At 38.7% G+C, this 8,557-nt stretch overlaps 1 pseudogene; it reads right to left on the reverse strand.

Moving 5' to 3' along the window:
* The window catches only part of LOC141440147 (uncharacterized), a 13,288-nt pseudogene extending 5,054 nt beyond the window's left edge, over window positions 1-8,234 (reverse strand).
* Between the last annotated feature and the right edge of the window lie 323 nt (window positions 8,235-8,557).

The following is an 8,557-nucleotide window of genomic DNA, read 5'->3' on the forward strand; positions in this document are numbered from 1 at the left end:
ATGTTTTAAATTTTTTGCTTGTATTACAGGCCACACCGGTATATTATAATACTAACCATCAGGTGTGGCGAGCATCAGCTCGCGACTCTAGCTGCGTAGATTCGTTTATCACTATCCGTGCAATTTTCCGGGATATAAACTATCCATATCCTTCCCCGGGACTCAACCCATCTATATACTATATCATCAAAATAAATTCAGCGGTTTAGACGTGATGAGGATGAGGTAACAAACAAACAGACATACTTAGAAAATTTCGCATGAATGTTAGTGGGATGGCGGAGTGAAAGACAGAAAATTCCATACAATTAAAAAACGCTTGAATTTCTTATAAACACAGCCGACAGCTTCAAAAGCTAGGAGTCTGTTGACAGTTCCGGTACAAAAGCCGCTGCCGGCGCCCGGGGCCGCTAAATGGGCCGGTTCAATATTTATTTAATAAATATCCGAGGCGGCAATCAGACGGAGCTGCGACATTGGATCTGGTAAACAGCGGAGAAGGCAACGTATCCTACTAATAATACTGAGCGGCAACAATCTGGCCCTTAAATGTATTGTGAAACTCTTTATCTATGTACACCCATATAGTAAATCCTCAATTATGCGTTCAAAAACCATAGGCCAGCATTACGACATTAGATTCTATTATGAACACGGCTGTATCGTAATGGTCATTACGATACAGATTTCTGTATCATACATCATTACAGCACAGGTGAGAGGGGCGCGCCGCGACCACGTGCAGCAGCAGGTCGTCGCGGGCGCAGCTCGTGGGGCAGACATACCTACCTAGTTCTCGTTAATGCAGATTATTCTCAATGGTTCTTGAACACATGATAGAGGATTTAATATATGGATATAGATAAAATATTGTATGCGACTGAACGTAATTAGGCCTTAAAACACTCATGTGACCCTATTACCCACCTATTAACCCACACTCATGTTTTAAGGACCCCTATTACGATACAGTTGCATAAAATACTATTATTGTACATAAAACATATGAAAATAACAGAACACAGGATAATAAGATGTACAAAGGCGAACTTATCCCTTAAAGGGATCTCTTCCGCCAAACTTTGAACGCATTGACATATCAGACACAAGAGTAGACACTACGAGTACAATGAAAAGATAAAATAAAGATAAGATTAATGTATATGTATACTAGGGCTATGCCGGGGTTTCTCTGCGGGATAGAATCAGAATGATGATATCCGCAATAGAACTAAGGTTACCGACATAGCTCGAAGAATTGCGAAACTGAAGTGGCAATGGGCGGGGCACATTGCTCGCAGGACTGATGGACAATGGGTCAAAAGGTTCTCGAATGGCGTCCGCGGACCGGGAGACGAGCTGTCGGTAGGCCTCCAACAAGATGGAGCGACGACCTGGTTAAGAACGCGGGATCCGGTGGATGCGAAAAGCAGAAGACCGGTCTGAGCCGGCCTTGGGGGAGGCCTATGTCCAGCAGTGACGTCTTTCGGCTGACGTGATGATATGTATACTATACAGTAATAGATAATTTTGTATGTAGAGGGCCTTTTGTGCCACTGAGTATACTCGACTCGTATAAATGCAAAAGTGTATGAGTGTGTGCGGGTATACTTTTGTTTGTTTGTTACTTCACCACATCTAAACCGCTTTAGATTTAGATGAAATTCGGTATACAGACTGTTTTTGAGTCCCGGAAACTGTCTTCGTCGTATAAAACCAAAACTTGTACGAGGAAAATAATAATCCCGTTTGATAACCGAGTAGCAAAAGAATTAAAACTAAACTTTAAACTGTTTATTTCAATAAAAATTGCATAATTACTTGTAACCTTTAGCTTCTAATCTTAAATTAAAAAGATTTTTTGAGTTAAGGAGTCTCTAAAATTTGTTTGTACAATGTGATCCTAATATAATCATTGTCATATTGCTATACCCACTCAATTTATCTTGACATTCGGAACTTCACGGGAAATTTGCACACGCTTTTAACGAAGCAACGAACTATTAAAAACTGTGTTAATTTAATTACTCTTCCTAGTAGAATACCAGTTATCAAACTTGGTTATCTACGAGGAACAAGGGACGATCCACGCAGATGGAGTGAAATTCCAATATTCCCACGAGATCGGGGTTAATCCTTGAATCTCTCTCTATCTACATACAAAATAACTGCATACACAAAATGACTGTATAATTTACCAATGACACTATCTATCTCCCAAATATTCGTACCCCCTTCTCCCCGCTGACCCACTTCCGTCAGTCGGACGAAGTTAATATTTCAGTTACTGGAAAAACAGACAAGAAAATTTAAATGCTAACATCACCTACTGATTATGTACAACAAAAGCACCGTATCCAAGCCGTCGTCTCTCCCGTTTGTTTTTGCAGCACGACGTCGCTGTCAAATTAGCCGATTGCGACATGCTTCAGAGTCTGCTGGCACTACGAGAGATGCAGTGTAATCACTATGTTTTTTCTGTAACATACGAAGGTAGGATAGAACGTGTTTTTTATTCGACTGGATGGTAAACGAGCAATTGAGTCTCCTGATGGTAAGACATCACCACCGCCCATAGACACCTGCAACCTAGAGGCCTAAGATGGGATACCTCAAGTGCCAGTAATTTCGCCGGCTGTCTAACTCTCCACGCCGAAACGCAACAGTGCAAGCACTGCTGCTTCACGGCAGGATTAGCGAGCAAGATGGTGGTAGCATTCCGGGCGGACCAGCGAATTAAGCGAATTTCCTTACCTATTCAAGATTCTTTCGCGCTAAGAAACTCCGAGCATAGCTTTCTCCATAGCTCGTTGCGTGACTGTAAGCTTCTTAAGGTGAAGCAGAAGAGCGTATTTTTTTGAGTTGAGTTGTAATGTCGGTTAACGCCAAATGAGTTGTCGGCCGACTCAACGTGCAATCCCGACTGAATTTGAGTTCGCGCGAGAGAGGAGTAAAATCATCACTTTCACTATTGAATGGATTCTCACAGTATTTTTTCTATCATCATATGTGTCTTCTAAATTTGCTTCGTAAGTAGGTACACAATGTTTTTATTATATAAATTGCATGACACAAACACCCAATACAGCTTTAAACACGTTACGACACGGTAGCTGCTGCAAAAGCGCACTGTGTTCCTCCGCTCTGCTTGCGCGACTGCTCCCAGAAGGACTACGGATTAGCCTAAACATGTCGAACTAAATTCGATTTAAGACGCGGGTTCATCCCAGCCTATATACGTCCCACTGCTGGGCACAGGCCTCCTCTCAGAACAAGAGGGCTTGGGCTATAGTTAACACGCGGGCCCAGTGCGGATTGGGAACTTCACACGCACCATTGAATTGCTTCGCAGGTTTGTGCAGGTTTCCTCACGATGTTTTCCTTCACCGCAAAGCTCGTGGTAAATTTCGAATGTAATTCCGCACATGAATTTGGAAAAACTCAGAGGTGCGAGCCGGGTTTGAACCCACGACCCTCTGTTTGAGAGGCGATAGTTCAAACCACTAGGCCACCACGGCTTTTCCGAGTTTATTCCACTACCAGTACAAGCGTTGAAAATCAACTGAATTAGTTACGCTCGTCTGGCGGCCCAAAAGAATTACTGCTGTGCAGAAATTACGCGACCCATAACTCAAAAATAACGTTCGTCGGGCTTCATCCTTAGTTGTATCAAATATATAGTTATACAACCAGTTCACAAATTATCAATAAACCTCCGAGCATCCTGTATAACAGCGCACACCGCATCTAGCACTGAATAAGGCAATGGGAGTTCCACGCGTAGCAAGACTCTAGCACTCAAAGTATTAAGCCGTTAACTGTTGGTTAAGTGCCATTGCTGCCAGTTAGTGCGCCAACTGTGGACGGAGGTTAACTGGTAGATAAACTTATTATAAAGACGGTAGAGATATGAAATGAAGTCAACTAAGCATTTCTAAAGTACAAGGAAAACCACTGTAGAAATAATCATTTGAAAGTATCAAATCCCTTAACTATGGTAAATAATAACATTTAATTTAAATTATCATAATTTGATTATCATAATTTGATTGCTTAGTAGCGACATCTCTTGTCTGGGTGAGCGGTTGGTTCCGAAAGAGTGTGACGTCTCTCGATGAGAGCGGAACATAGATGTCGCTAGTGCTGCTGCATAAGTAGCGTAGTAGAAATAAGCAACCTGAGATATGTATGCATAGGAAAAATTCGTGTCTAGATTCCTGTCCAGCGGTGGTGTAGGAGTTATAGCACGCATCACGGATTGCTGAGGACCTGGGTTCGATTCCCAGCGCTGGTCTCTTTTTCTGGTTTTTCTGAGCATCCATGTCTCAGTTTGTATTTTCGATTTAATTTAAAGATAATGCTTAATAGAGACAGAGACAATCCATTAAATAAAGGATTTTATAAGTTATGAATCAAGACTCATTTTTAGAACCTTAGTTTCACATAAAAATAAGAAATAATCCATTTCAAGTAAAATTGAGTTGACTTGACATCTTCCAATAGATTTTTCTATTAAAATGAACTTCATCTTCTTCAGGTTCTGACAATATAATTTTCACTTTTGCTTGACTTGACATATTATTCAAACAATGTACAGAATAGAATACTCATTCAAAAGACAGCATAATTAATCACAAAAATAGTCAATATCAAGAATACCGAGCTTCAAACAACTTTGTATGGAATTTTACTTTTGCTCGTCAATGTATTTTTAATATTGTAAATAGTTTGTGGTCAAGCCATTAGCGTATATGAAGTTGTTACCTTTTCCCACTTTTTGTGCACAACCGATGGAATACTTACTTTGTGATTCTGAGAAGGACATAAAGTTAGTTTTTATGCCAGTTCTTTTTTTTACCTAAAGTCGAGTGCGCGCGATAAACGAATGCTTCCTAAACGTAGTTTTTGTATATAGTATGTATACATAGTTTTATCCCGGAAGTTTTATAGTTCTTAAGGGCGAAATATTTGACGAATCTGAGTTAAATTTGGTGTGTAGAGCTGGACAATATATCTAGGCAAATTTTTATCCCGACATTCCCGAGATCTGCAAAAAAATAACAAAATTTCAAATTTGTGTTTATATATTAAATGTACGTGGTATGCCAGCATCTTCGTTACCTTGCCAAAGGGGTAGTCTTAAAGTAATTTGTTTAAGTGTAAGGTTTAGGATAGGTAGTTTTATTAATAATGCTTATTGTTATATATTTTAATAAACAAGCGATGATATGTAACGACAATGAAATCCACGATTAATTGGGAATTCCCACGGGAATTTGGTAAAATCGCGGAGTTTCGACTGAACTCCTCAGTTTCATAGTAGTTTACGCGTGTAAAGTCACGGGTGAACACTAATATTTTATAAAACGCTTTTGAGAATATTTCTCGTCGACGTTAGTAGCGATAATCAATCCATGTATATTTCTGTTTCGGTTTGTGAGGAGTTACATTTATCACGGATCCGGCGCGCGCGCCCCTCGGGATAGTGGGGTAGTCTAGGAGCCGGGGGTTACAATTTTACCCATCCTTTAGTTTCAGTGGCTTGATCAATTCGCCTAACTCCTTAGTTCCGCGTTGCATATTTTCAGTCGCACTTTTCCCCACTAACATTTAGGTTGACAATTAATGTTGCCTTCTCTAATAGATTTTTATTCCAATCGTTTTTTTACGACAATTTTTTCCTTGTAGTATTTATTTCAATAGAATTACTTTTTATACAATTATTACCAACAAACATCACGCCTGTACTACCAAATCCGGTAGGCAAAGCACACGAGACGTTACCGCTTTGGAGCCACTTTTATAGCAATTGTAGGTTTTAAATTAGCGCAAGCTGAGCGAGTGAGGCAGAACCAATATTTTTTTGTAAAATTTGAAATCTGTAAAAATGGGAATCTCCAGAAATCTCAATCCGTGCATTGGTAATCTGTATAACTGGAAGCAAACCCTATAAACCCTATAATCAACCCATGCATATTATGATGAAATTTATTTTTATTTTTTATACGACTGGATGGCAAACGAGCAAGTGGCTCCTGATGGTAAGAGATCACCATCGCCCATAAACATCTACAACAGCAGGGGTATTGCACACCTAGAGGCCTAAGATGGGATACCTCAAGTGCCAGTAATTTCACCGGCTGTCTTACTCTCCACTCCGAAACACAACAGTGCAAGCACTGCTGCTTAACGGCAGGATAAGTGTGCAAGATGGTGATAGCAATCCGGGCGGACCTTGCACTAGGTCTTACCACCTGCAAAAGCCTGCAAAATTGATGAATTTACTAATTTATAAATGAAAACAAAAAATCTAGTGGGGAAAAAATGCAACTGGAAATTTTACTTCGCAGATCAAACATATTTGGGGAACTGTATTAGCTACTCGGACTCGGAAGTCGCAGGCATTTTTTCTTAAAAAAATAAAAACTTATATCACATGTCCCAGCTCCTAGCCTACGCCATGAAAGCCTCCCCGCGGTAACAAATTGCTAAAAATTCCGACACTTGTTCCCTCAGAGCCTCCAACTTCCTGTTTTGAGTTATGGCCCCAGTCTGTCAAAGCTTTGCTGAATTTGTGAGTGCTTTAGGACTTTTGCCATTTTTTTTTATTGGCACAAAGACTGTTAGATGTTTGATGCGCAGTAAGTGTCTTAGGTTGAATACAGGATGTTAGGTTATATTGTTGATAATGCCTGAACTGTGATTTGTGATTATACATTAAGAGAAGTCTCTTCGTTCCATTCTCCATACAAACGTAGTCCCGGTCTCATTTGAAAATAGGCAACAGAAATAGATGAAATTTTGTTAGTATAGACTAGACGTAATTATCTATGCTTGTGGTTTTACAGATTTTCATATAAATGTGTATCAGAATTACAGGAGCTCAAAAAGTCGTCAAAAAAATATGTCAACTTGCACGAGAATTACAGACAAATAAAGCTTTTTACAAATATCGAAAAAAACCACATGCATAGAAAAATACAATGAATATCTTGATTGTAATTTGGACGTTTAAATATGTATTTAAGTATGTATTTATATAGCTTTGCTTTCAATTGGTGTCAATTTTCCCATGATATTATTTATTTAATAGAGTTTACCCCTGGCTTCGACGCGTAAACTACTCGACCTGGTAGTTACAATTGAAATTACGGGATTTTACAAAATTCCCCTGGGAAGTTACAAATTTATATCGTGATCTTCATTGAGGTTGTGTTGAACAACTGTACAAAATTTCATAACTCTGAACCCAGCGGTTGAAATTTCAAGATTTCATCCTATCCCGTGGGAATATCGGAAAAACATTAGCTTATCTGTTATTCCAGACGTCCAGCTACCTACATACCAAATTTGATGACTCTAAGACCAGCGGTTGCTATTTCGAGATTTTATCCCTATCACGTGGGAATATCGGGATAAAAAGCAGAGCCTGTGTTATTCCAGACATCCAGCTACCTACATACCAAATTTCATGACTCTAAGCCCAGCCAGCGATTGTTGTTTCGAGATTTTATCTCTATCCCTTGGGAATATCGGGATAAAAAGTAGTAGCCTATATGTCAATCCAGGGTATATATTACCTGTATGCAATAAATTATAATATTAGTGGGATGGGATGGGATTATATTATACTAGCGTTTATCAGCGGCTTCGTACGCGTAAATCATTAAATAGGAAATTCCGGAATTTTATTAAATCTCGTGGGAATTCCCTAAAATGACATCGTGTTTTTCATTGACGTTAAATTAAAACACCCATGCCAATTAAAAAGTAGCCTATGTGTTATTCCAGACGTCCAGCTACCCATACCAAATTTCATGACTCTAAGCCCAGCAGTTGTTATTTAGAGATTTTATCCCTGTCCCGTGGGAATATCGGCATAAAAAGTATCCTATGTTTTAATCAAGGTTATAAACTAACTTTCTGCCAAATTACATCCAAAGCGTGAAGAAGTAACAAACATACACGTACATCCCTTTTAGGGATAAGTTCGCCTTTGTACTCTTTTGTTTTGTTGTTTTTTATTTTTGTATTATTTTTGTGTTTTATGTACAATAAAGTATTTACATACATACATACATACTCACTCACTCACTCACAAACTTTCACGTTTATAATATTAATAGGATTTATCGAGCCACACCGCAGCAAACAAATATGTGTAATGAAATTTACCGTGAATTAATAAAACTGTCAAAGCTTTATTAGTACGAAACGTGCACATACCAAGTCATGGGTAAGAAATAGCTACATAAATATATAACATCGCTTGATATTATGGAATACTTGTTTTCTCATTATCCGATAAATTGCTCCCGTATCAATATTTAAGCGAAGCAATGAACAAATAAGCAGCGAAGGAAAATAACTAGTTTTTTTCCAAGAAAAAGTGCAAATTGCTTCGAGAAAATAGTGGCTTTAAAAAGGAATATTCTCATGAATTTAATAAATCTATTTCATTCCCCTAGACGTGCAAATATTTGTATGATGAATACGAAATGTTTGTAATTTATTCTTGATTTGATGTTGGTATGTATTTATTTATACATGTATTTCT

The sequence above is a fragment of the Choristoneura fumiferana genome, chromosome 22, assembly GCF_025370935.1.
Source record: "Choristoneura fumiferana chromosome 22, NRCan_CFum_1, whole genome shotgun sequence".
NCBI classification, from domain to species: domain Eukaryota; kingdom Metazoa; phylum Arthropoda; class Insecta; order Lepidoptera; family Tortricidae; genus Choristoneura; species Choristoneura fumiferana.